At 42.7% G+C, this 27876-nt stretch overlaps 1 long non-coding RNA gene across 1 annotated transcript; it reads right to left on the bottom strand.

Annotated features, from left to right (window-relative positions):
• Positions 1-8538: 8538 nt before the first annotated feature.
• LOC141572134 (uncharacterized) lies at positions 8539-18162 on the bottom strand. The gene is made up of 2 exons (XR_012497309.1): positions 17284-18162; positions 8539-8790 (listed from the first exon to the last, which is right to left on the bottom strand). It is a non-coding gene; the product is annotated as an uncharacterized LOC141572134 (long non-coding RNA).
• Positions 18163-27876: the final 9714 nt, after the last annotated feature.

Raw genomic sequence — 27876 nt, 5'->3', positions numbered from 1 at the left:
CAACACAATCTTCCAGGCAGATCTCAAGACCCCTTCCTCTCGTCCAAGATCAGATAGGGCAAGAGTTCTGTGAATCCCCCAATAGGTAGGGACAGCTCTACACCCCTGCCCAGCAAGAAGCAGATACAGAAAAACAGACCTTCTGTCCCTCAACTTCCCATAGAGATTTTACGGGGATCACATTTCTCAAGAGGAAAACAAGGCAGGCAGTTAGAGATGGACATCGGGTCTCTGCATAACCTCCCAAAAGATCTCCCCTCTCTGTCCAAAACTTCCCCTTTTCATTGTAAACGAATGGGTACAAAATACCCAACTAGATTAAACCGGCCACTAACACCTGTGCAGTTTAAAAAGGTAAGGTAATAGCCTGTTGTCAATTACAAGTGTCAATCAAGTGGTCCCACCCCTGGAAAGGAACAACCCATCCTAGAGAAAAAAAGATAAAATCTCCAAGTCTTCTTTTGCTCAGCCTGCTCCAAACTCTTTGGAGTGTACTTTTTCTCCTAATAATGCCACCTTGGGCCCTTGAGCCATTCTCTACTACTCGGGTCCGCTTCTATTTCTTTGAAGTGCACTATCTCTTCTAATAAACTACTCTTTCACCATTTTATTTCTGTGTCTCGTTCAATTCTTTGCTTGAGACACCAAGACCCTGGACACCGTGCCACTGAGAAGAGCCCACTCTCCGGTAACACCTTCAAGGAAGGATCAGGGAAAGGAATCGCTGTTCTTCCCAAGCTCTTCACCTTGATTGCAACCCTGCCCCAACTCTACATGACATTCCTCCATCTGGGCTGGTACTGTGGCCGCCCCCACCAGGTGGCCCCCGGGACTTACCTGGCCAGGTGTGAGCTAACACATTTATCTTACCTGAAACAGGGTATATTTTTTAATTACAAGTTAAAAATAAATAGAAATCAACTAAGAGAAAGTATCTACACCCAGAAGGAGCTACAGAACCCAGGGTTGTTTTTCTGGAATAACCAGCTTCTAGCCATATATGCTGGACTGCTGACAGAGTTTCTGGTCCTGGCTTCTCATCTTACTTCAATAGCTCCTGTAAGACCACACCCCCAAAGACCAGTTTTCAGTCCAGAAAGATAGACAGTTTGGGAGAAGAGAAAGAAGTCCAGCCAAGTCCCAGTTTGGACAATGGAGTGGCTTGAGGGGATAACAGATGCATACTCTTCTGGAAGGCAATAATAAACAAAAGACACTGGCCAAGCGCCCCATCCATAGATAGGCATCTCCCAATAGCTTTTTATCTCTCAGTAGCTTTTCAGTGACTACATTCATTCATTTGACAAACATCTCCTGAACACCTACTGTATGCCAGGGCCTGGGGTAGGCACTCTGGGTTTGGAAATTAATAAGTGCCAGCTCCTGCCCTTGAGGAGTTCAGAGTCTAAAAAGCAAGATTGTCCTGTACAGAGAAGGTCTAAGGGAGACTGTGGCAGTTGGGCCTCCCAGGAAACAGACTGAGACAGAGTTGAGCATGCAGGGTGCCCTTGGATCATCATCTATGGAAGGGACGGAGAGGAAGAAGGATGGGCAGAAGGAGACGTGAAGCTGCAACACAGGCCTGATGGCCTCCGCAACACACAGGAAGCTCTGGTGCTAGAAAGGACCTTCAGAGTTAGGGGAGGTAATGTCACACTCTGACTGATCAGTCACTGGGTGTGGGCCACCAGAAGGGGGCATGACTTGGGCAGCAGGGGTGGAGAGCTGGACAGCTGAAGGCTCTCTGCCGACAGCACCCAGCAGCTGGGGTAACAAGCCCTTGGATTAGGGGGAGCTGGGTGGTGTGTTGCAGAGCCTGCCACATCACCCAGAATGCTCTGAGGGCAGGGGAGTGGGCAATGAACTGCCCAGAAGAGTCATGAAGGCTTGACTGACAAGAGTCTGAGAGGATGAGAAGCAGGAAAAGGAGGAAGTTAATTTGAGCTACGGTGCTTATGGGCTATCGCTGCCTGGTGGGCTGGGGAGGGTGCGCTGAGCGGAAAGTGAGAGAACGCAACTTTCTCCTCACCTCCATGAAGCCCTGACTTCATCCTCTCTGTGTGAAGCCGGGGAGCCTCAGCTTCTTCCCTAAACACCAGATGAGCGTAACTATGTGGGTCAGCAGTAAACTGCTGTGGCCACAAAGAATTCAAATCATGACCGGCTGGTGAGCCACTCATTGGAGTTTTTAATTGGCAAATATGTTAGTTAATCTATGAATAAACACCAGTACCTACACAGCTGGCAGCCACACTTCCTTCCCCACCTGTGAGGCAGAAGAAGTCTACAGCTGCAGTGCATGTGGAGGAACAGGACAGTTTTAACCAGACAGAGCCAGGACTCAGGCCTCGCTGAGCTGCTCACGTTCTGTGTGATCTTAGCCCAGTCACTTTGCTTCTCTGAGCTTCGAGTCCATCCTCTATAAAGCAGAGCTGACACCAGCTTCCCAGGGTGGGATGGCTTAAGCGAAACTGCGCTATGCATAGTGGGACCTGGTACCACTTTGCTGCCTTGCACAATTCACCAGGGCTGCGGGAAGTGACCCAGCCCACTTTAAAGCCATCGACGATCTCTCACTCTGTTGAGAAATATGTCATTACCACTAGAGCAAGCCTGAGGACATCTTTGTGTTCAGTCCGTTCAGACAAAGCCATGACTGGTAATGAGCAGAGACTGGGAAATAAGTGTCCTTGTCCTTTCTTGTCTTGCTGGTCCTGGACAGCATGAGAGATGGTTGCTTAGCAACAGCACTGATTCATCTGCAGAGCCATCAGGCCCAAGGCTCCCCCTTCCCACTAGGGAAAGAACGCCATCGTGATAATCAGACCTCTTGTTTTTGAGGATGATTTGGATGTTGTTCCTGAAGGGGGTTTTATTCTGAGGTAAACTGGGGACATTACTCTGATGGAAATCACCACTAGTATGAAAGAGGAGCTAAGAGAAGCAAGGGTAGGGGCGGGTGGGAGCTGCAACTTGGAGCTCCTGCCTACTCTTTTCATAGAGCCAATTATTCCAGAACAGAGGCAGGATCACCAAAGAGAAACTGCACAAATAGGCCTCTGTTTCGTGCTTGGCAGGGAGAGCACGGGACTCCTTTTTCTCATTTTAAATCTTAAGTCCCAGCCACTGTGCTGCCCCAGGATGGGAACTGGGCTCAAGAGCATCTCAGACGTAGAGGTGAGAGAGATGAGTTAGAGCTCCTCAAATTAAGATGACACCTTCAGTGAATTAGGAATTTCTGTCTCCATTGCGCTGGCCTCCCAAATCTGTCTGGTCCCCTCCACTTTGGGGAAGGGGGCACACTGTTTAGTCCTTCAGCCCACAGCCTGGATTCCAATTGCTATTGCAGATTGAAAGCATGAAGCAGTGAAGACTCAACAGTCAGATTCCCTGTAAGACTGAAATGAAGGAGCTACATGTGTTAGGAAAACAAGATCCCCTTGGTAAGTAGCTGTGAATACTTCTCAAGGTGAAAAACAATGAAAGAAGCAGAGCTAGTCAGATCAGCCTGGAGTTTTAAATTCCTCTCACAATGCAAGTTTACAGTTAGAGAACGCTATAAAAGCAACTAACTGAAGACTCAACTTTTGGTGAACTCCTAAGTACAAAAACAATGTAAAGCATTCGATTGTGCAACAAAACCCTTCCTTCAAGATAGAAAAATGCAAAGCACACTGGGAGATTCAGCCTGGGTCCTGGCAGTTTTGCCCACCAGCAGGCATGGGCACATTTGCTCCTCTGGTGTAGGGACATCACACTGGGGACTGTCCCTGACAGATACCAGTCTGATCAGTCAGCACCAGGTGAGCTGGAACTGCCCTATTGTCCACTGCTGCTGCCTGGGCCCTTTTTTCCTTTTGCTGTGCAGCATCCCAATAAGCAAAATTAAAGCCTTTTCTAGTTTCCTTCTCCTATAGCACAGACATCCGAAATGCCTTCTTCGGGAAGTCCCTCCTCTCTCTCCTTGCAAATCCCAGGGGAAACAAGCCATTGAGACAGATTAGTTAGCTTGTTGTTAGGTAGACAGGGAGGTCCCTAGTGGAATAAACAAAGACAGCCATATCCAAAAACTCCAGGTTTTGAAATCATTCCTTCTCTCCAGGACAAAATGAAACAATGCCTTGAGGTTAATCATAAAATTCCTTTTGGCCTGACCAACGGGGAAGATCTGATAGATAAGAATGGGTTATTTTGCTAATTCTTTCAGGATGGGCAAGCAGAACAAACATTAAAAGGCGCCAGCTCCCCTTCCCCAAACAGGCAAGGGAAGGTATAAAAGTAAGAGCTTTTGCCTCAGTCACTGGGCACCCCCATTAGGGACCCCCTCCCTCTCAGGAGCTCTGACCCTTTGCTTTCAATAAACTATCCTCTTTTTAAAACTCTTTGCCTCTCCTGGGCCCTGTGTGTCCTTTCTTTGGGTCTCACGAGACAAGATCCCAGCGACAAGATCCCGGCCCACACCCAGAAACTGCCAGCAGATCCAACACCATTTACATCACCATGGGAGTCAAAGACTTCTCCCTCTGTTTCTCAGCCAGAAGGGGAGCCCTTCTGAGGAAATGGGAAAGGAACAGGGTGAATGGTAATTATTCAGTCCCATAATTTAGAGTCCTGGAAGGTTTTTAGGGTCACTGATGAGTCAGCAAGTTCTGTTAGTCCCCAGAATCCATACAAAAATAACCTGAGATTTCCCTCACACCAGCCTCAATTGCTGGGACGGGAGGTGTGGGGGACAGAAGGGAGGAGCACAGGCATCTACTCTGATTCTTCTGGTTCGAGGTGCAAGAAATAGATATATATTCAGGTCAAATCAAAAGGATAAGAGTTCATTATCAGGAGTGCACGGAGACCCAGGGCAGAAAACCAGAATCTTCAGGGCGGCTCTCAGCTATTCTTTTTCCGCTCTTCTGCCTTCCACCGTGTTCTTTCCCTCTGCTCTGTCTTATTTTTTGCTTCCTGACTGATGCTTTCTTTGAGTTTTACCCCCTGCCCACCCTTAATTTTAGATGCCATGACCATGGACCCTACATGGTCCCAGTTTCATCTGCTTCTTATGCCCCTTTTTGGGTTCAGCTCCTTGTACCCCTTTTTGGGTTAGGTTCCTGGTGCTTGCTAACTCATCCTCTCAATATTTTCAGTTAAAGCCCCTGGGTGAGCTCTTCATTTTGAGCTAGGTCATGGTCAGAATTTGTTAGACAAATGATACATAACCCTGGGTCAATGGCCCATCCCAGGCCATTTCCTGTGGTTGGATGAGAGCCTTAGGGAAAGACAGACAGAAAGAAGATCCTGTAAACAGATGTGGCTAAGGGCCTGTGGGTATGGTGTTTAATGCAGGCAACCCTCAGACTCTGGCTGACCAGCTTTCAGCTTTCAGTATTGGATAGGCAAACATCCTGAGAAACTATTTCATTTTGCATAAAATCTTTTTCATGTCCAAGGGAACTGACACAAACTATGAGGTGCTTTCAGTATTCAGTGAATTGCAGGTCTTTGTGAAGGACCAAATCTAAGCAAGATGCTACTTGGGAGGTCACACAAAATTAATAAGCTTAGAGTGTCACAATTTTGGATGTAGGCATCCTGATCCCCTGGGAAGGAACTCTAATTCTATTTTGAATCCAAGGAACTTTGGAAAATTAAGAAGACCTCTGGGCCAGGTTCAAGGGAGGGGGACTGTCAAACCTAGGAGTCTAACTGCAGGAGAATTTCTCCCTGTCCCCCATCACGCTGCTATGCCGAAGAGCTGGGGACTGTTGAAGGGTAGGCTGGAGGCCCTGTCCATCCTGCTACTCCTTCTACTCACACCACACACCTTCGTCTGATTACTCCATCCATTCCTGAAGGAAGGTTGGACTGTGACAGTTTGTTCTTTTAGAAAAATTATATTTGGGGCCCTTTAAGTCCCAGCCTCCTCGTAAGAATTATGCTCTCACAATCCTCAGCCTGACCCTGGAAAGAGGATCTCTGTGCTTCGTAAAAAGAAGAAAATCCTCCTGCATTGTCCCTCACAATGTTCTACTCTCGATACTTCACTTACAACACTCAGACCACTTCATTTACGGTTACCATATGTGTGTAGGATTTTCCCACACACACCAAGAAATTCTCAAACACCAGCTGGGTGCCCTACAATTTTACTCAGTTCTGACACTCTCTACCTGGAGATAGCACCAGATCCCACAGATTATGGGCTCAGTCCTACACTTCAGGTGCCAATCTCAAGTCTAGGTTGTTATCTGTGCTTCTGAACAACAGGTTATTAACTGGATGTTTCTGTGATCCTCTCCTCGAGTTCAATCAATTTGCTAGAGTGGTTCACAGAACTCAGAACAAGAGTTTACTGATTGTGTACCAGTTTATTAGAAAAGCATGTGATAAAGCATACAGAATAACATTCCAGATGGAAGAGATGCATAAGGCAAGATATATAGGAAGGGTCATGGAACTTGCATGACCTCTCCGAGCTGGCCACTCTACCAGCACCTCCACATGTTCACCATCCTGAAGCTCTTCAAACCCCGTACCAAGAGTCATCTCATTGGAACAAAAGATGTTTTTATCACCCAGGAAATTCCAAGGGATTTAAGAGCTGTGTGTCAGGAGCCCGGGTCAAGACCAAAAAGTAGAACGAAAGATACTCCCTGTTGTCTTATCACTGAGGAGGAAATTAGAAGAATTTTAGGAGCTCTGTGCCAGGAACCCAGGGGCAGTGACCAAAAATATATTTTTTCTATTGTCTCATGTTGTGCTACTGACTATACTGGCTATAAATCAGAGGTTTCCACAGCCCCCTCCTTGGGTTCAATCACTTCTTGCTAGAGCTGCTCACAGAAGTCAGGAAAACATTTCACTTACTATATTAACAATTTATTATAAAAAGATGTAACTTGGTAGCAGCCAGATGGAAGAGATGTGCAGAGCAAGATATGTGGGAAGAGGCATGAAACTTCCCTCTCCAGATGCACCACCTCCCAGCACCTTACATGTGTTCTACAAGCCGGAAGCTCTCCAAACTCCATCCTTTTGGGTTTTATGGAGGCTTCATTCCATAGGCATGATTGATAAAATTGTTGGCCATTGATGATTAATTCACCTCCAGCCCCTCTCCCCTCCCCAGAAATGGGAAGGGATTAAAAGTTCCAACACTCTCATCATGTGGTTGGTTCTATTGGCAACAAACCCCAACATGTGGTTTCTAGGGGCTTTCCAAAAGCCACCCTGTCGTGCATGCTGTCATGCGGGGTCTCAGCTCCCGCTCCCCACATAGGAACGCAGGATATGGTGAGGCCAAAAAGGAACACCCACAGAGCCATAGATGGGGGAGTCATACCACTATATTCCCGCTGGCAGCTGGGTTGGAGACACAGGAAGCAGGAACCACACTATCCGCAACCTGCCATCCACTACTCTTTGCCAACCAACCCCTTGCTAAATGCAATCCACACTTGCCAGCCACCATCTTCTTGCTAGCCCCCATTTGCTGCTAGTGTAGCCACAGCAGTTATATTAGTGACCAATGGCTCACCGGTTACAGCTGACGGCCAACTAGCCACAGCTGATGGCCATCCAATCCCAGTTGATGGCCATTTACTACCTGAGCCAGCACCTTTCCTCGTGAGGGCGAGAGCCTGGAAACTGCACTCCTGGCTCTGTCCCCACACTCCCCATAAACATAAACTCAGATTCGGTTGAAAGGGATTTGTTATAAAGAACGAACGTTGTCCATTTTATATTTATCACTTTGAAGTTGTTTTAGAAACGGAGAGCAAAAATCAAATATAACAAAAATACCTCTGTTGCTCTAATCAACTAAGAAATTACAAAGGATCTGGGAGCTGGGAGCCAGCAACTGTGGAAAAACACCAACATATACACTGGAGATGCCAAAAAAAAATGTGTACACATTTTAAGTGATGTTAAGATAACATTTTAAGATGTTGTCTTAAAATGTGTATACATTTTTTTGGTACCCTCTGTATGTTTCTTATTATAAATCACAATATCTCATGCTTCTTAGCAGAAGAGAGAGATCAGTAAACTGTAATGGACATTCACTGTTGGCGGACTGATATTTCCTGATACCACAGGACCGTTCTCCATGGGATGGAGACAGTGGTATCTGACTCAAGCCAGCTTGAGAGAGGAACATGCTCTGCCTGGAGAAGCTAGTAACCAGACGTTCCACTGCCTCAAAAAGCCAACTCTTTCTAAAACTAAAGGGCTTTTCATTTAGGAGTGATTCTTACCTATTTTATTATTCATTGCTACTGTTTTCATTATTTTAGGTAATCAGTAGCAATTTTTAAACCTAGTTTTTAAAACAAATGATTTTCAAAACATTCATAACAACATGAACTCAAATGATACAACAGCCCTGTACTTTCCCCACGGGAGCAGTACTAACCCTGTTTTGCAGAGTTAGAAACTGAGGCTCGGAGAGAATAGAGGGCTTGTCTCAGAAGAGGAGGAAAAAAGTTTTCCTTGATTGTCTTAGGGTTCCAGGCTGGGTCCAAAAATTAAGCTGACAAAGACAAATTAACAGGAGAAAAGCACACACCTTTATTGAACATAAGATTTAGGTGACATGAAAACCTGGAGAAACTGTGAAACCTGAGTGTTTTATGCTACGTTTGATGAAGTGCAGACAATAGTGGAGAACTGTGATGGGACGAGGGGGGGAGCTTAGCAAGGCCTGTTTGTCCAGATTTTTCTTGGTGTCCTTTCATCTTGGAGATGAGAATGTTCCCTTCCTTTGGCTCAAGTCTCACAGGAGGGTTTTCCGACCTGCTTCAGGGGAGAAAGGCGAAGTGAAAATCAAAGAGACCTTCCTACTCCATTTTCTCACACTCCTTCAGCTTAAAACATTCAATATGCCATGGTATATGCTGTGGTGGATGGTACCAAAGGTATCACATTTGGGGTGGTATATTCTGAACCCCACATTCTCACATCTAGCACCTAGCAGAACTAGAACTTGAATCCTGATTTAAGGTCCAGGGCTATGAAACTATACTTTTCTGTCTCCGTTTTACTTGGTATCTAATAGTATATTACATAAGGTGAAGTTAAAAGTGAAGCTGATAATAGTTGTATTAAAATATCAAAGAAAAGACTACTTCTTTTGGCTGCTAGCCCATCATTAATTGAGGCTAGAAACAAAAAACAAAAATTGGCATAAAGCAGTTTCTTACCTCTTATATTTCAGAACATAGACTTGCTAAATGAAGAATGTGCGTATTGTGGTACACATAGTCTTCTGTTTAAGGACTTATTAAACTCAAGTACCTTCTTGGCAAAATATAGTTCCTTATCTAAAGGAATTTTGAAAAAAAAAAAAGTTCTTTAAAGCTTCAATAAGTTTCTTGGATAGATAATATTACCTCAAATTGTGTTTTAGTAACTTTCAATATTAGTTAATAAAAATATATGGATTCAATTTTCCTTTAAGCATAATTTTTTAATCAAAAAGGAATACACAGCTCACTTCATTTTGACATTTTTTTAAAGACACAAGTATTTTAAAACTGCCTTAAAATATTCCTTCTGATGAGCTCAAGATATGTCCAGATTCCTACACCCTTACTAACATAAAACAACTTTTAAAACCAATTTTGTTCTTTCATTGTATAAAAATCAAAGTGGATCAATTGCCATGTTTGCTTTCCTTTCTTCCTTATTAAAAATCATGGGGAATCTTTGATCATCAACCAAATCAGCACAAAAATAAAAAAAACAAATAAAATACTTAAAGAACAGCAAGCACTGCAGGGGTCAAAAGGCCTTTTTGTAGCCTGTGTTCCAGCAACCTGGTATCTGAGTAATTCCAGTCTCCCTCTAAGGTTAGGCAACTCTGTAAGAAATCTCACCATCTCGGGTGGCTAAGTAAATATACAAAACCCATGCCCACTGATAATCTCCACTGCAATCTTGCCATAAAAGATCCTGTATCTCCCTGAAATTGTTGTGAACAAAAGCAATAGTTTAGCTGACAGCTCATATGACCCCCATAAGAGTCCCTTGAAAAGTTTGTAATAACTTGGCTGTCAGCCGTGTCCATAATCCCTAATACAGAAGCTGTAAATCACGGGGCCTCCAAAAATCACAAACACTGATTGTATTTACCAGGAACGCCATCATGGAAAATTTTGAAAAGTCTTAAAGGCCTTTCTCCCAACATAGGCTGTAAATGCAGAAAGGGCCAAAGCCTAAGTGAGGGTGTTGGACTGAAATCAGAAAAGATTTTGGCCAACGGATTGAGATTCACTTATTTTCCATATAGCATTTAAAAACGAAGAATGAAATGAAATATACAGAAAGGGTACATATTATTATTAGTATACAGGTTAATGAATTTTTATAAAAAACAGCTGTGTAACTAGCACTCAAAATAAACAAACAAGAAAACAGAATATCACCAGAAGACCCTCTTCTACCTTCTCCACAAAGGAAATTAAAACTACCTGACCCGTTGGCCTGTTGCTGTGTTTTATATAAAAGGAAGCATATAGTACATATAGTGTGCATCCTTTAGTGTCTGACTTCATTCACTAACACCATGTTTATGAGAGTCATCGCATTGTTGCACTCGCTCTCACTAACTGTTGCCCACTGTTCTCTCTAACTGATGTAACGCATTCCGCTGTGGTGAAATTGGCTCAGATTATTTATTCCATTACCGATGGGCATTTGGTTTATATATAGGGAACCAAAGGTCATTGTCTGCTTTGGGAAGCTGTTAAAAAAAAAAAAGCAATCGCATATTTGAAAGAGACTCTAGGGAATTTTGTGCTGACATAAATGAAGGAAGGGGTCATTTTACTTACTTAGACCTCTAGCTTTGTTCTGCACTGCTACCCCAGACTCAGGAAAAATTGTGAGTCATGTTTGTGAGGGTGTAACAGGTACAAGGAGGGTGGGGTTTGGAGTCCCAGAAAATGAGGTAGAACCTTGGGTCTGCATGTGGGGACACAGGAAGTTGCACGTGTGTGTAAACTTCAGGGAAGCCTGTAGTCACTGGAAAATCCTCTGTAAATATCTCAGAGCAGCTGGGATGCCTCTCTCAACCCCAAGTTATTGTGACTTCAGTTTCTAACAACTCAACAAGTCTGGATATCCTGCCACGTCTCACCCTTACTTCTCAAGAAAAAGTGAGATCATGCACTGTATATTTAACCCAATGAAACTTAATCAGATTCTGGCAGATTTACCTTCCCATTTCATTTTCAATATAAACATGGCTAAAACCTTCTCTAGCACATACCTCAATTTTTTCCCCCTTCTCCAAGGACACAATAACAAACCTGTTTAAGATCTCTTTTTGGAACTCTAAATTGCTAACTGCCCACTAGGTTTCCAATAACTTGAGGCAAAGCTAGTTTATTTCCACACAGCCTCTGTTTGTCTGGGTGCAAGGGTTTAAAATATTCCTAAATACTTCAGAGAGGAAACTCTTGAAATTTTACTCTCCGATCACCAGTACATAAATTCAAAGTGCTTTTAGGATTTAAAGAAAACAAAAGTGCTTACTTGAAGGAGGGAGGCTGGGAAAATAAGAAGTGTAGTGTTTAGACTCATTGGTTTGGAAAGACTATTAAATTATTTATATCAGTATTAAGAACTTATTTATGTTTCATTTATTGGCATGGTTTTAAAGAAATTATATGTATCCTTAACAATTTTAAGTATTATTTCATAAAGAATATACTAGTGTTTATAAACACCAATGTATGAGATGACTGCAAACATTTTTTTTAATTTAAGGTTTTTAGTTATGTTTTTCTTTTTCCTGCCTCTCTTTGACTGCACACATGTTTTTTACTTGTTTTTTTCCCAACCTTGTAAGCACTGCAATGATATGAGATGGTGGTTGCTAAAAGAACATCTAGAACACAGTTAATGATCTCAGGTTGAGTAAGTACACGTGCTTACTTACTCAGGGGTATCCCAATCTCCTGATGAAGTGCATGGGGAGGCTTAAAGTACAAAACTATGATGATAATATTGAAAATAACTATAATATTAAAAATACTTCTAAAAATATAATGATAATAATTTTAGTGTATTGTATGGATCCTGTAAAAAATGAAAGTGAGTTCTCCTTCCTACCCCTGACTGTCAAGTTATTCCAGCCAACATTTTCTGTGCTTTTAACTTTTATGCCAGTCACTATGTACTTTAATGTATTTTCAAAGTTAATGCATTTTCACAATGACTTTCTGAGGTAGGTAATAGTATCCTCCCCCATTTTGCAGATGAGGAAACTGGGTTTATAGAGGTTGGCACCTCGTCAAAGTTACAAGAGCTGGAACTTTGCGACAGAGCTGGAAATTGAATCCAGCTGTGGCCTGCAGCTGGATTCCACCACTGCTCTTTTCCACCGCCCTTGGACATACAAGCTGCCCACGAAGGCTGATGCTAAGGCTGAGTTAGTCTGCGCACAAAGGCACCACCAAGCCCAGGAGAGCCAAACACTTAAATTGCTAACTCCAAAGGTGAAGATCATTTCCACTAGATTTATTGACAATAGTAAAACCTGGTTCTCCGACAATTTAGGGGACAATATCAGTATTAAAATTTGGTTTTGATTTTGTCTCTCCTTTTAAGCAGGTGGCATGAAAAGAATTCCACTTAGAGAACAAGGACTATTATGTTTATTGAATGTCTACTCTGTGTTGCTAGGTGCTAGGAAGAGGAAAGGTAACAAAATGTGGTTCCTGCATCAAAACACATAAGCATGTGACTATTGCATCTGTGACATTGGGCAAACGATAGTTTTGCCTCTTGAGTCTGCATGTCCTATGAACACCTGGTTGATCTCCTTAGGCTTAATAACATACAATGGACTCCTCTTTGACTAAAATGCTAGTGTGTCCCTTCCCCCAAATCTGTATGTCGAAGCCCTAACCCCCAATTTTACTGCATTTGAAGAAAGGGCCTTTAAGGAGATAATTAAGGTGAAATGATGTCGGGAGCCTGCAGCCCTAATCCAATAGGACTGGTGTCCTTACAAGAAGAGGAAGACACAGAGGAAATGCCATGTGAAAACACAACAAGAAGGTGGCCATCCACAAGCCAAGCAGAGAAGCCACCGGAAAAACCAAATCTGTTTGATCTTGGACTTCAAACCTTCATAACTGTAAGAAGAAAAATTTCTTTGGTTGAAGCCGCACAGCCTGTGGTATTTTGTTATGGCTGCCCAAACTGACTAATACAACAAAGACAGTCAACAGTGAGGGGGCTGCTGAAAACCAGCTCTTCCTCAGTCTCTCTGTTCCAAGCTGGCCTGGGCTCAGTGGGGAGATGGGAAACTGACACCCACAGTTTAATCTTAACCAGGTATTTTCAAGTTAACCAGGTCCATGCTGAAACAAACAGGGAAAAAATAAATAAATAAATAAATAAATAAATAAATAAATAAATATATATATAAATGATTAAATTTGTAGATGGCCATGAAGAATTTATCTTTTTTTCTTGCAGCTTATCTGTTTTAATTGTCTTGTTTCCTTGATGGTTTTATAAGAACAAATATTTGTCTCAGAAAATTTGTTTCTTGAAAATTTATAATCTACACTATTTGGGGCTTCAGATTGTCAATGTCTGGGAAATAATAATTTATGTCAAGGAAAGGATAAATTCCATTGAAAGGAAGGACGTCAGCAGAAATGGCAGTGTAAGAACCACTGAAAATCTCCAAAAAAGCATGAGAACACTGGCAGAAATGGTCGGAATCAACTCTTTCAGAACTCTGGAAATTAATCAAAGGCTTGTGTCAATCCGAGAAGAGTTCATTCAAGAAGAAAGTCTGAATCTCAGTAAGAGCAGTAAGATGTGTGATATTTTAACTTGCTCTGTCTCCACTTTCCCTCCCCAGCTGAACAGTAGTCTGGATAAACAGCAGCCTACAAGCACAGTGAAAATGAGCAGCCTGGCAGCCATTGGACAGGGCAGAATGGGGTCGGAGCTCATTTAAAGCCCTATTCCCAGAGAACTGTCATTATTTGATCGACCTGGTTGTTCTTGGAAGACCCCACTCACAAAGCGATCTTTATTTGAATCAACTTGGCGCTTTCCCACTGTGAAGAGCCTTTTCCCAGAGGCATTAATTAAAAACACTACAGCTGTCTGAAGTGATGGATAATAGTTGGATCAAACAACAGGCTAACCAAAAAGCTTAAAAGAAAAAGCTGGGAATGATGTATCTATAGGGAGCTTTGAAAAGCTTTAACATATTTCTGGGAGTCCAGAAAGCTATATATATGCCCAGGGCTGTATAAATGCTCAGAAAAAAACGAAAAAGGTCCTAAATTCTCACCTCTAGATGACCTTGAGGCGTGCACAAGCAGGAAGTGAAAGCTAAGACAGAAATGGGAACTGCAAGTCTGGATGTTGAAGGTGTGCCCCAAATACTCACGCAGAGCTCCTGTGTAAAGACTGTGAGACTTATTGGTTTCAAGCTGTTAATGAGATTTATGTCCAATTATTAGCTGACCACTAAGCTAAATCAGCAGAGACTTTAGTGGCCACACATAACAAAATATACAGACTCTATAGAAAAGTCACTAAGCAAAGCAGCAACAACAAATCCTGGGAGGGTAGGGAATCTGATTTTCAGAGTTGCCACATTATACTTTTTAAAATGTCCAATTTTCAACAAAATTTATGAAACATGCAAAGAAATAAGAAAGTATGGCCCATACTCGGGGGGGAAAAGAATCTGTCAATAAAAATGGTCTCCGAAGGAGCCCAGATGTGGGATTTATTAGACAGAGATTTTAAATCAGCTATTTTAAATATGTTCAAAGAAATAAAGATAACCATGTCTAAAGAATAAAGGAAAATGTCAGAAGACTGCCTTACCAAATAAATAAAATTATGTTTTAAAAAGAACAGCATAGAAATTCTGGAGTTGAAAAGTACAATAACTGAAATGAAAAGTTTACTACAGGAGTTAGTAAAATCTCTGAAGAAACGAAATTCTTCATTGGAAATGTCATTTTTATTGATTTCTCAATATATAGTAACTGGAAGAGCAAACAAGGTGTTCTTTTATTCACTAAGGGTTAATTGAGGGTCTATTATGTTTTGGGCACTGTTTGATGTTACAAAAGAGAGGCTTAGCTAAATCCGTCTTAATAAAGACCTCCTCTCATGGACCTGTAACTTCTAGCAAGCTCTCCATTACTGTAATTTTAATTTCCTAATTGCTCAGGTCTCTCTTCACAGTCTCACTCATTAACCATCTTCATATCTCATCTAACTTATTTATTCATTCAGCAAATATGTGTTGTGCTTCTGTTACATGCCATCCATTGGAGATTCAGCGGTGAACAAGGCATATGCAGTTCTTGCCTTCCTGGCCTCACGAAACCTACGTGCAGGGTGTAATGTTATGCAATATATATAATGTAATGGCCGAGGGTGAATGTGCTAGGAAGAAAGACAAAACCAGGATATAAGGTGGGGGTGCTTTTAGATAAAGAGGTCAGGAAAGAACTTTCTATGAAGGTGACCTATGAACCCAAACCGAAATAAAATGCAAAGATCTGAGGAAGGAGAGGTCCAGAAAGAGAGAACAACAACTACAAAAGCTGAGGTGGGAATGATCTATGCCTGTGAAGATTAGTAAGAAGGCCAGTGTGAGTGGAGTCTCTCCTTTCAGCATACATCTTGGATTCAGCCTGCCCTTCTATGCTTTCTACCACAACCCATATCCTTAACCTGTAGCACTCACATCTAAGTTATTTCAGGAAGCTTCTCATTGTCCTTCTTGCCCCAAGTCTGTGTCCCACACAAGTCATCCTAAACCCCATTGCCAGAATAATTTTTCCAGAACAGCTTCATTATGTCACCTCACAATCAAGAAGTTCCAATGGCTCCCGACTACAGCTGAACCCTTCAGCTCCTCCACAAGGATTTACTGGATTCCTCCTATGTCCCAGATACTTTTCTAGGCACTGCGCATACACTAATGCACAGTGAAGACCAGGTTCCTGCCCTCACAGAGCTTTTGTTCTTGAGGAATCAGACAGACACTGAACAAATAAACAAACATATATCAAGATCATTTCAGATAATGGGGTAAGTGCCAAGAAGAGAACAGAGAAATAGTGACAGAGGTGGTAACTTGAGGTGGTCTGGAAAATGTGAAGCCAGGGTCTGTTCCAGGAGAGGAACTAGCAGGTGTCAAGGCCCCAGTGGGGTCTCTTCAAGGGCTGGTCTTCCCAGCACCTGCTTTGGGCAGTCTCCCCAGCATACCAGGGTAACAAGCCACCTCTCTGCTGAGTGACTAAAGCCCAGAGCTCATACTTCTATTTGAGGCTTGTCAAAGGGTCAAGTTTGTCTCCCTCCAATAGATTATGTGTCCATTGAGCACAAGAATTCAAGCTAATTCATATTAAGCCACCTGGAGTATAAGTCACTGATAACCATTGAGTAAAGCTTGGTGTCCTCATCTGACAGGTGGAGTCATCCATTGCTGAGCTTTAACCGAAACTTCACTCACACTCCTGGATCTTAAGCCAGTTTCCTCTCTACTCCTGTCCTCCCTGGGTAACACTTGGCAAAGTTTACAAACTTTAATAAATCAATATCACATGAATATAAAATTCTGGAACAGAAATTATTGTTTGCCTAATTAAAATGACTTTCCTCCTCCAAGGATTAATATGCTTTAACTCCTGGGTTGAAATTGTCAATGATCTCTTCCATAAATAGTTTAAACTTTTGAAATTGATCTTAGCAACAGTGACTTGTGGAATATGCTTTATCTTGATTTAGCAGTTTGGTTAAACAGTCACTAATCTATTAATGCAATTAATCCTATTAATAATATTTCAAGCACTCCTATGTGCTAGGTATAGTACCTTTTCCTGGGTATGTAAGGGGGAAAATATACACATTCTGTTGCCCTTGTGATGTTTACAGTCTTGTCAGGGATTCAGGTAAGATACAAGAAAAAAACAAATAAATGTATAATTACTGCTTTCAATACATGCTATTAAAGAAATAAATGTCATACAGGATACAAAACAATAAGGAGAGTTTTGCATAGTGCGGTGAGGGGGCGCCTGATATACAAACCTTTACTCAGCTGTGCAAAAAATGAAAGGATCTCTCAGCCTTTAATACATTCTAAATAATTTGCTTAATTTTAACAGGTGATTTCCAATGTCCTGTGGCCATTCTTATAAAAAGATTGTCTCAGCTTTGTCCTAGAACTGATCAGAATTCACTGTGTGTTTATAGTAGATCGTGTCATTGTAAAGTAAGAATACTTACCAAGGAGATGACGCTCTGTTCTTCATCTTCCTGGGGCATATTCTTTATCATTCATTTAGCTGGTTGCATGGCAGCATTTGTAATTGTGTTTCCCAATGACATCGATCCCTCTGAGTAGTTCCAAGCGTGCAGACTTCTCAGGGCTCACGTTGGTCCAATCCCACAACCACACATCAGAAGGCCTTCAGGTCACACAGTTCACCTGGTTGGAACATGGTGTCTGTGGAACATCTAGGGGCTATTTTGGTTGGAGCCTGGTGACACGTCAGTCCCCTGGACCCAGGCCTCATGCTACCCCAGCCAGCGACTCCACAGCTTTGTGCTGTAGGTCCTGTGGGGAGCCATGGGAAAGTGCAGATAAATTAGGGAAGATTCTTCACAATCTCACAGAGCTGACACAGGAGGGCACATACGAGGCCAATTAAATGGCTCATTTTGAAGCAGCTCCCCAATCTTCTCAGAAGCAGGACAAAGGAAATGCAGGGGCCTGAGAAGTACAAAACAGCCACTGATGGCTGTGTCTGTGCATGCCCAACCCAGACAGAGAAATCATTGTGAATTCCAGCGAGCTAAAAAACAAATGTGGAGCGTCCCTCCCTGCATTCCTGGAGGAAATGTGCAAATACTAATAAAGAGAAGGACGGTCAGATAGTCACGGGACAGGAGTTCTTTGACAGAGAGTATTGATATGGTTTTAAGCAATTTGACGTGCTAGGAGCCACTAGGAAAGAAACACATCTAGGATTGTTAAATAGCTATTAATTTATGATTCATCAAATAAGAACAAGATGTGCCTAATCTGGGCCAGCAACAGGTGAGAAATGATAAGAAGAGCAATAAGAGAGTTAGGGAGAGAGACCCCAAGTGGGGCTGAGTGACTGGATGAATGGCCATTGCATTTCTGGTCAGACAAGTTCTTTACCACTGGGGAAATCTCTTGCTCGATTCTAAGACTAAACTCAAGTAAGGACCTTGGATAGAAATCTATCGTTGTTATGAGAGCCTGTAATTCCCATCACAGTTCTCACCAAGGATGGATTCCTTCCTTTATTCATTCACCAAAATTTGTCGAGCACCTACTATGTGCCAGATACTATTGCTATTGGGTCTTCAGTGCCTCCAAAAGAAATAGAGGATGTCCCTGCCCTCATAGACCTCACATTCTATTGGTGGGGTGGAGAACTGGGGGAGACAGAAAATAAACTAATGAACAAGCAAATGCTATTAAAAGCAATGAAACAGGTAACAGAGGGTGAGGGTGCAGAATGATGAGAAGGGAACCTTAAGAAAAACCCTCTTCAAGGGCCTTATATAGAGTGGTCAAGGAAGACCCGTCTGATAAGTGACATTAGGGTGGAAAGTGCAGAGTAAATCCCAGGAAGATGCGGGAGAGAGGGTCCCAGGCAGAAGAGGAGATGCAAATACAACAGCCTTGGAGCAGGAGTGTGCGTGGCACGCTCAAGGGGTAGCAACAAGACTGTGGCTGAATGAATGAGGAAGAGAACAATAGAAAGTGGCACCAGAGATATCGGCAGAAGCCAGATCGTGTGGGGCCTTGGGCCTCATAAGTCACAAAAGGACTGGGATGGGAGCTGCGGAAAGGCTCTGAGCAGAGAAGTGATGGTGCCTAATTCAGATTTTAAAGGGATCAGTCTGGCTGTGTGTGCAAAATAGAGTGGACGCAGGAGTCCCCCAGGGAGGAGACCAGGGTGATCCTCACACTATAGCATGAGCATCACCATGCATACCAGGAAGCCCAGATCAAGGTGACTTAACATGAATTCCTTAAGTGGGATTTCAAAACTATGGAATTTCAATGAATCAGAAAGTTTGTGGGACGGAATGGTCTTATGACTGCACTGCCCAACATGGTAGCCACCATCCACTTGTGTCTCTTGAGAACCTGAAATGCAGCTACTTGAATTGAGATGTTCCATAAGCATAGATTACACTGAGTTTCAAAGACTTGGTACCTCCTCCAAAAAACAGAATGTGAAATATTTCATTAATAATTTTTATACTGATCATCTATTGAAATAATAATATATTGATATACAGGGTTAAGTAGAACATACTCTTTTCTTTTTCTCTCAGAACTTTTACTACATATAGTGTGTATGTCACATAAGGTAGCATTTTATTAGATTTTGCATTGTTTTCTAGCAAAAGCCTTACTTCAATAAAATGACAAAGGCTTATGTTTCTTTCTTTATGTATTACAGGGCCTAATACCCTGTTAGTTTCACAATACGTGCTTTGTAAATGCTTGACCTTGTATTGAAAGGAAGGTCATGAATGCCAAGCTATTGGCAAGCTGCTTTCAGAATTATCAAGATCCAGTTCATCTTGCTACGATCACTCACAGAGCAACCAATAGACCTGTTGCAATAAAAATTATTCAGGGGAATTAATTTGGCAAGGTAATGAGAAAGTAAATTAATCTCACTTTTAAATTAGGACCACGTTTCCCAAATGAAGTCAAAGGCTTTGGTTAAAAGCTCTTCCTTTTTCTCCTGCTACCTCTGGTCCCCCTGCCCTGCTTATCACATTCCTTGTGACAGAGTTCAGTCTGGATATCTCCTGCTGTCAGTTATGGATGGAAACAAGACTTGCCTTAGGGCTCATGAAATCCAGACATTAGGGCTGAGGTTTATCTCCACACCAGGGTAAATGCAAGACCTCCTCAGGACTGGAAAAAAATATTCTGGAAGTTAATGCCACTTGTTTTTCTTTACATTTTTTTCCTTCATGTTTTATATTTTACAAGAACATGACAAAAGTGGGTAGGAAATTTTCTTCACTTTTTAAAATGTGGCTACTAGAAAATTTTACATCACACATGTGACTCACACTTGTAACTCACATTATATTTCTGTTGACAGCACTAGTATTATAAAATGAATTATTAATAAGCAAAGAAATCCTTTGTGATTTCAAGACTTACTGAAAATTTTTCTAAAATGTATTGTCCATCATCTGATTTTAATAAAGTTATGCAAAGCATAGCTAATGTAATTGAATTTATTCCAATTAATGTGTGTCAGTGATTCTGCATCACCAAAGCTTTGTTCTAACCATCTCTCAGTCACCCCATTATCGTGACGATGATAAAGATGGTCTTTGCATGCTGGTTCTGCCCCTGGAGGGACTCCTGAGGTGGGGTTCACAGCTTCATAGGTTCAGAACACGAACTCGATAGGTTTCCTGGCTAACATCTTATGGATACATTGCTCAAGAGTTGGTATGAGAACGGCGACTTTCCAGAAGAACAGGCTTTTCTGGGTCATTCTGTCTGGCCTCTTGCTAATTTATCTTTTCACCTCCCAAAGTTGTATATGTCATGGGCTGAGCCCCAAACCCATGCAGGCAATGGAAGCTACAGTATGGATCCACTGCGCAGAGGCTGAGAGGTTCTAAAGGTGATACATTTACACAAGTGAGGCTGTGGTGTGGAAATGGGGTAGGGCGCCCTCACAGAGACAGCCAGCCACTAATGTGAACTTACTTCAGGTCACATGTCTCTCAATCCTAAGGTGACTTTCCAACATCTCATTTCCCAAGAATGATCAAGCTCTTGAGGAACAAGCTGAAAATTTTTCAAGTTCGCTAGAGGTGGCTATGCACATTTAAAAGTCAACTTACCAATTTACAGGAGGAAACAAATTGTCAGGGATCAGAACATTTGGTCCCTTTGCTCTGTGGGAGAGGCAGCTCAGGAGAGCAACCCATCAGAATAGGGCAGGTAGAAGGGTCTCCCAAACATTTGGAAAAAGGGAAAAATAGATAACCTCTGAAGAGTTAAACTAGAAAGTCAAATTACCCAATGATATCAGAGAAGAGCCATTTGTACTGGTTAACTTGGAGTGAACACTCAAGAAATATTCACAGTCTGCACGCATGTCTAATCTAAGAGTTAGTGAGACAGAATGATTTCTAGGCCAGAAAAAGACTTGACTGAAGGAGTAACATATTTCATAGAGGAATGTGTTAATTACCCACAGAAGCACAGAAAAGGAGGCGTTTCAGAAGAAAAACTTTGGCTGTCCCCATTCTCCCCATCCCAAGAGGGTGTCCTGACTAGAGATGGACTGGTGGCCAATGAGAGCAGAGTTCCCAGCAGTGGAGAAAGATACATCCAGCTGTCAGAGCTTGGGCCATCCAACATCTGAGTCCTAGAACTATGTTCTCTGGTTCTGAATCCAGTGTCACTAAGCTGATCATTTGGCTTCCTGCGCAACTTTTCTGTGGGAGAGACCATGGTAGTGAGCTTAGTTTGATTATCTAGTCTGCCTGAGTTATATTTTTCCATCCTGGTAAGTTAATTGGATTTATGGTTGGAGACAGTTGTCTCTTACGGGTTTTTAAGCATGGAGTTCATTCCCAGAATGCAGCACATAAATGAACCGTATTTCCGAGTCTACAAGACTTACTCAAGTGGCAAATTCACTAAGTCCTGCTACTGTGTCCTTTCTATTGAGAGCTCTCTGTGTTACCAAATTTCACTGCCTTCCAGTACATTCTTCAGCACCGAGCACAAAGAATCATGTTCCTATCTGGCTGAGATGCCCAACTTTGTCTCTGCTACCGTTTATCAATTTGCATTGTGACAAACCAGACTCCTCCAACACCTGGCCCACCCATCCACACTCCCCTTCTCAAAGGGAAATAAGGGGAAAGGCTCCTTTCAGCTGCCCCAAAAATCCTTTGACCCTCCCTTTGATGAAGGGTTGAAGTTCTATGCCTCTTAATCTCTGAACATCCAGGTTCTTTCCTAACCTTGCTTTTCAAATCTATGCAAATCAGCACTTGGAAGGGTGGTTTGAGACGCGTACAGGCCTCCTTGTCCCCCATTCATCTACCTGAGTTTGCTTTTTAGAAGATCCTAATGTGAGTTTATTGGCTTAAATTTTCCCTTTTAAGTAGTGGAAGCAATGGCTAAAAACATTTAACAGAGTTATTAAATGAAATTAAGTTAATGGTGTAATTTGCCCATTCCCCCAAACAGCAGATATCAATTCCTATCAAGGGCGCTCATAGCAAAAGCATGGCCCTGATACAACACCCTCCAGCTTAGAGTTTGGTGAGGCCAAAACTCAGGCTACAACTCATAATGGAAAACATCCATCAAGACCCTCAAGGTCAAACATTCGGGACCTGTATTACTATCAACACCATCCAATATTTACCAGATCTGAGCTCAGAGCTATGCAGTTAAACATTCCTGATCTCTTTCTTTGTATATCCTACTTGCAAAGACTAAGCCATCAAACATGTGTTTAATAAACAGGCAAGATGAGTAAACACCGAAAAGAAAAAAAAGAGGCTGACATTTTAGTAGAATCAGAGTTATTATGTTCCTTGAAAGGTCCTAAGTTCTGAGTTATTTCTGAACATATCTTGAAATGGATGGGAGCAGGCTTTGGGTTCTTGATAGACTTTACAGAACATGAGTTACCTTATACCTCACATGCTGAGTTGATAGGAAGGCAGAAGAGCCAGTTCCCAGTAGCCAAGTCTTAATTTGTAAATGCTGGCTGGGGCCTTAAGGTAGGTCTTTTTCTCTGGGGCAGCTACCTAATGTAAAGCCTGATGTAAAGTTTTCTTCTTTCCATTTGACATTAGTGGGGGAAATGAGGTTTAAAGAGGTTAAGTACTTTTCCCAAACTAACACAGCTGAGGAGATGCAAAGCTGGGGTTCAAACCCTAAGGTCATGCTCTTCCCAATGAACCTCATCAACCCAAACCTGGAGCCTTGAGTCATCTTCTAGGTCCCTTGGGACATCTACCCTGAACCTAGCTTTGGGTGCACACTGGCATCCAAAGCTGAGGGGGGAAATGGCTTTGGCACAGGTACCAGGTGGTCCAGCACTGAGTGAGTGACAAGTCAGGTACCACAGCTGCCTCCAGGCACGGAAGGCAAGCAAAATCATTGTCAAGGGAGTGTGCCCATCTCTTCAACCAAGAACCATTCAAATGATTGCTCCAAAAGGAATAGAAATTAAACATTGTTTTGCATACAGAGGATATTTGGATGGATGCTAATTACTGACATACTGTGATTTCGGAGATCTTCCACAAACATCTGATTATGACAATAACTTATAAGATAGGTGCTTCATTCCACAGGGCAGCCAGAAAGTGAGGAGCTCACATTAACTCAGCAATGGCATTTGCATGCTGTATCTAGTAGAGTGAAGTCAGGAACCAGAAACCACTGTAGTTTCTCGAATGGACTGGATTTAATACAGAGAATTGATAACAAAGGTAATAATGGAAGAGCTGAGAAACTAAAGAGGACACAGGGAGGCAATCTCAGGCGGAACAAGAGCAAACATCTGCTACTATCCCTAGGGATGGAGGGACAACAGGTGGTGCCACCAGATTTCAGGGGTAGGACTGTCTTGATGGATCCATGGAGGAGGTACAGCCAACAGAGGGCATGCTAACTTAAGTGGGGGTTGGCGATGGAGAGAAATGCCCTGGCTTCTCCCTTCTTTTCACCCTCCAGTATTTTACTTTGGTTGGTGCAAAAGTAATTGCAGTTTTTGCATTGTTGAAATTTGCCATTTGATACTGGAATACATTCTTAAATCAATATGGTTATGTTAGACAACATTTTAATGCGCATTTCTCGCTTTATGGTTTTTTGCTAATGAATTATTACTTGCTGTTTATTTTATGTGTATTTTATACTATGGAAATGATGTTAGACAAAAAGCAAATTCAAGCGATTTTCTTATTCAAGTTCAAAATGGGTTGCAAAGCAGCTGAGACAATGCGCAACATCAACACATTTGGCCCAGGAACTGCTAACGAATGTAGAGTGCAGTGGTGGTTCCAGACGTTTTGCGAAGAAGAGGAGAGGCTTGAAGTTAAGGAGCATAGTGGCCGGCCATCGGAAGTTGACAATGACCAACTGAGAGCAATCATTGAAGCTGATGCTATTACAACTACACGAGAAGTTGCTGAGGAACTGAAACGTCAACCATTCTACAGTCGTTCGGCATTTGAAGCAAATTGGACAGATGAAAAATCTCAATTAAGTGGGTGTGTCGTGCGGGGTATCAGGTGGGGTCTTAGCTCCCGCTCCCCACATAAGAATGCAGGATATGGTGAGGCCAAAAAGGAACACCCACGGAGCCATAGGTAGGGGAGTCATACCACTATCATCTCACTGGAGGCTGGATTCACACGATGTGCTACCTGCTGTTCGCTTTCTGACAACAGACCGACTCCACTTGCTAACTGCAATCCGCACTTGCTAGCTCAGCCACCATCTTGCTAGCCCCCATTTTCTGCTAGCATAGCCATGGCAGTTATATTAGTGGCCAATGGCTCACTGGTTACAGCTGACGGCCAGCTAGCCACAGCTGATGGCCATCCAATCACAGTCGATGGCCATTTACTACCCGAGCCAGCACCTGTCTATGTGAGGCCGAGAGCCTGGAACTGCACTCCTGGCTCTGTCCCCATAGGGTGCTTCATAAGCTGACCAGAAGTCAAAAAAATCGTTATTTTGAAGTATCATCTTCCCTTATTCTATGCAACAATTTCTCGATTGGATTGTGACATGTGACAAAAAGTGGATTTTGTATAACTGGCGACGACCAGATCAGTGGGTGGACTGATAAGAGCTGCAAAGCCCTTCCCAAAGCCAAACTTGCACCAAAAAAAGGTCGTGGTCACTGTTTGGTGGTTTGCTTCTTGTCTGAGCCACTACAGCTTTCTGAATCCCAGCGAAACCATTACATCTGAGAAGTACGCTCAGCATATCATGAGATACACCAAAAACTGCAACGCCTGCAGCCGGCATCAGTCAACAGAAAGGGCCCAATTCTTCTCCATGACAACGCCCGACCACACGTCACCCAACCAATACTTCCCAAGTTGAATGAATTAGGCTACGAAGTTTTGCCTCATCTGCCATATTCACCTGACCTCTCGCCAACCGACTACCATTTCTTCAAGCATCTCTACAACTTTTTGCAGGGAAATCGCTTCCACAACCAGCAGGATGCAGAAAATAGTTTCCAAGAGTTCGTTGAACCCCAAAGCATGGGTTTTTACACTACAGGAATAAACAAACTTGTTTCTCGTTGGCAAAAATGTGTTGATTTTAATGGTTCTTATTTTGATTAATAAAGATGTGTTTGAGTCTAGTTATAATGATTTAAAATTCACAGTCCGAAACCGCAGTTACATTTGCACCAAACCTGTGTTTTCTGGAATATCTGTTTGACTTGAAGAGTTAAATCTTTAAGCATTATCAAGGCCTTAGTTAGCCAAGGGTATCTGTTTACTTAGTTACAGGATGTTGGATATCATGTAGCAATTTGTACAGAGCTCTCAAATTATTTGTGTTTTCCGGAAAGGACAAGGGCTAGTGGAGTCCTTCTGGGGTTTCCCCCTCCCTCCACCCTCTCCAGATTTGCAGCCTGTTGCTCAGCAGCATTGCCTAGGAAGCACCTCTCATCCTTTCTGTCTCAGGATAGACTTTCTCACCCACCTCACCCCTGGGCTTCCTGCTGCCTCATTTTGGGTGAATTTGTCTAGAAAAAAGTTAGTCTACCCAGACCTGTTCCTAATTAGAATTTTGATCATGACACTAAGGGATTTTGTTACTTTTGTGAAAAAGAAAGGACAGTCCCAAAAGAAACACAGTCACTTGTGCTAAGCCCCACAGCAGCAAACCAAAACTTAATGGCTAACCTGATTGCAGTTTCAGCCTCTCTCACGAATGTAATCTTATCCCCTCAGTCTGGAATTTCTCAGCTAGCACAAGTGAGGTCATCTGCCTGAGAGACCCTTGCCTTCCCCAAAAGGAAGGTGACCCTGCCTGAAATAATCCTTTCTTTTGTTTAGGACTTTCTTGTCCTACCCCGTTTCTGCCTTTAAAAAAACCTCTCCTTTTCTGCAGCGCTTTCGACCTCCTTTCTGTTTGTTAGATGGGATGCTGCCTGATTCGTGAATGATTGAATAAGGTCAATTAGATCCTCAGCTTTACTCAGATGAATTTCGTTTACTTTAACACTTTCAACACCTGGAGACATCCCTGAAGTTTTAGGACTTGTCTACAAGATCATAACAATGTTTCTATTGTCATTGGCAAGGGCAACCAAGCCAGAACACTACGCATCAATCCAGCAACTATTTGGGGCTGAACTTGAGATTTGGATAGGTTTTTTTTGTTTTATTTGCTTCTTTAGTTTGTTAATTAAAGCAGCTGGAGTAGTTTAACAGGTATGGGAGGGCAGGCTCAACTTCAGGGCGGCCTTTCCTCCTCAGGAATTAAGAAATTTTATATCAAGGTTAATCCTTCGGGAAGTAATGAAGTCAACTGCTAAAGCAAGCTGGCTTCACCCTTGGAGAGAATAAGAGACTACACAATACAAGAAAAAAACAAAAATGAACAGAAGGGCGTCCAAATATTCCCCACCTACCACTCACCAGGGGATGAAAGTCAGAAAATAGGCTCTGAAATTTTATTTAAAGCCATACAACTTCATTTATTTTTTATTTTTTTTCGTAAAGGCACTTCTAATTTTCAAAGTCTGTGTCGTCATTTTGATATACAATAATTTAAGTCAGCCAGGTGAGACTAAAAAGATAAACTAGTTCCCCACTGAGCCCGGATGACTCCTTTCTCAGACCTCGGCAGCACATTTCGTTCTCCTTGGGTCGTGGACAGTGTCTTCTATAGTCAGCACATATTTCTGCCTTCAGTGCCCGGGGCCTCCGTGAGGGCAGCAGGAACATCTTGATCTTGCTCTTTCTGGTGCTCCCACGGTGCCTCGCCCTGAGCTGGTGCGTAGTGCGTGCTTAGGGTGGGGTGTTAGTACACACTCTGGAACCAAACAACCTGTTTTGAACCCCAGCTCTGCCACATCCTGGAGTGTGATCTTAAGCAAGTTAGTTTCGCCTTGCTAAGCCAGTTTTCTCAAGCGGGAAATTATAGCCTCTGCTTCCCAGGATTTTCATGCGAAGTAAATTAGATAATCCTAGTACATGGTAAGCATTCAAAACAGTTAGGCTGCTATTCGTGAGCAAATCATAATGATCTAGATAGAAATGTTTATCAATGCTGTAAAACAATTACTTCTTTATGAAGTGTATCAGCAAAGAGAAACCTACTCATTTAGACCAGCTCTGAGAGAAGATGGGAATGTTAGGAGGTAGGAACTGGGGGAGGGAGCCACCATTACTTGTCCAGTATCATCAAGAAGGCTTTGAAGAACTGTGGTTTCAACAGTTTATGGTTAAAGGGTGAATCCAGTGAGTTTGCCTGGAAGAGTCTTATAGGCAAGCAGGAAAATCCCAGAAAATTGCTCTGTGCCTCACTCCCTATGGAGCTGTCCCTATGGAGTTCTCTCCTCTCCAAAGCCATTCCTGAAACAGCACATCCCTGCTGACCTTGGAAAGAAATGGACACTGAGGAGCAGGTACAGAGCCTGTCATACAACCAGCTGCCTCCTAGCCTCCCCCCGAGGGCATCACCCGTCCTGTCCCCTATGTGTGATAGGCCCTGCAAGTGTACCTGCTTCAGTTTTCTGCCAAGAGCTGTGCCTGTGTTGTGCACCGACTGCATGGCTGGGT

This window comes from Rhinolophus sinicus, linkage group LG06, assembly GCF_036562045.2.
Source record: "Rhinolophus sinicus isolate RSC01 linkage group LG06, ASM3656204v1, whole genome shotgun sequence".
NCBI lineage: Eukaryota > Metazoa > Chordata > Mammalia > Chiroptera > Rhinolophidae > Rhinolophus > Rhinolophus sinicus.
Note: the sequence above shows the minus strand (reverse complement) of the source record. Positions and strands in the feature narration are given on the sequence as shown.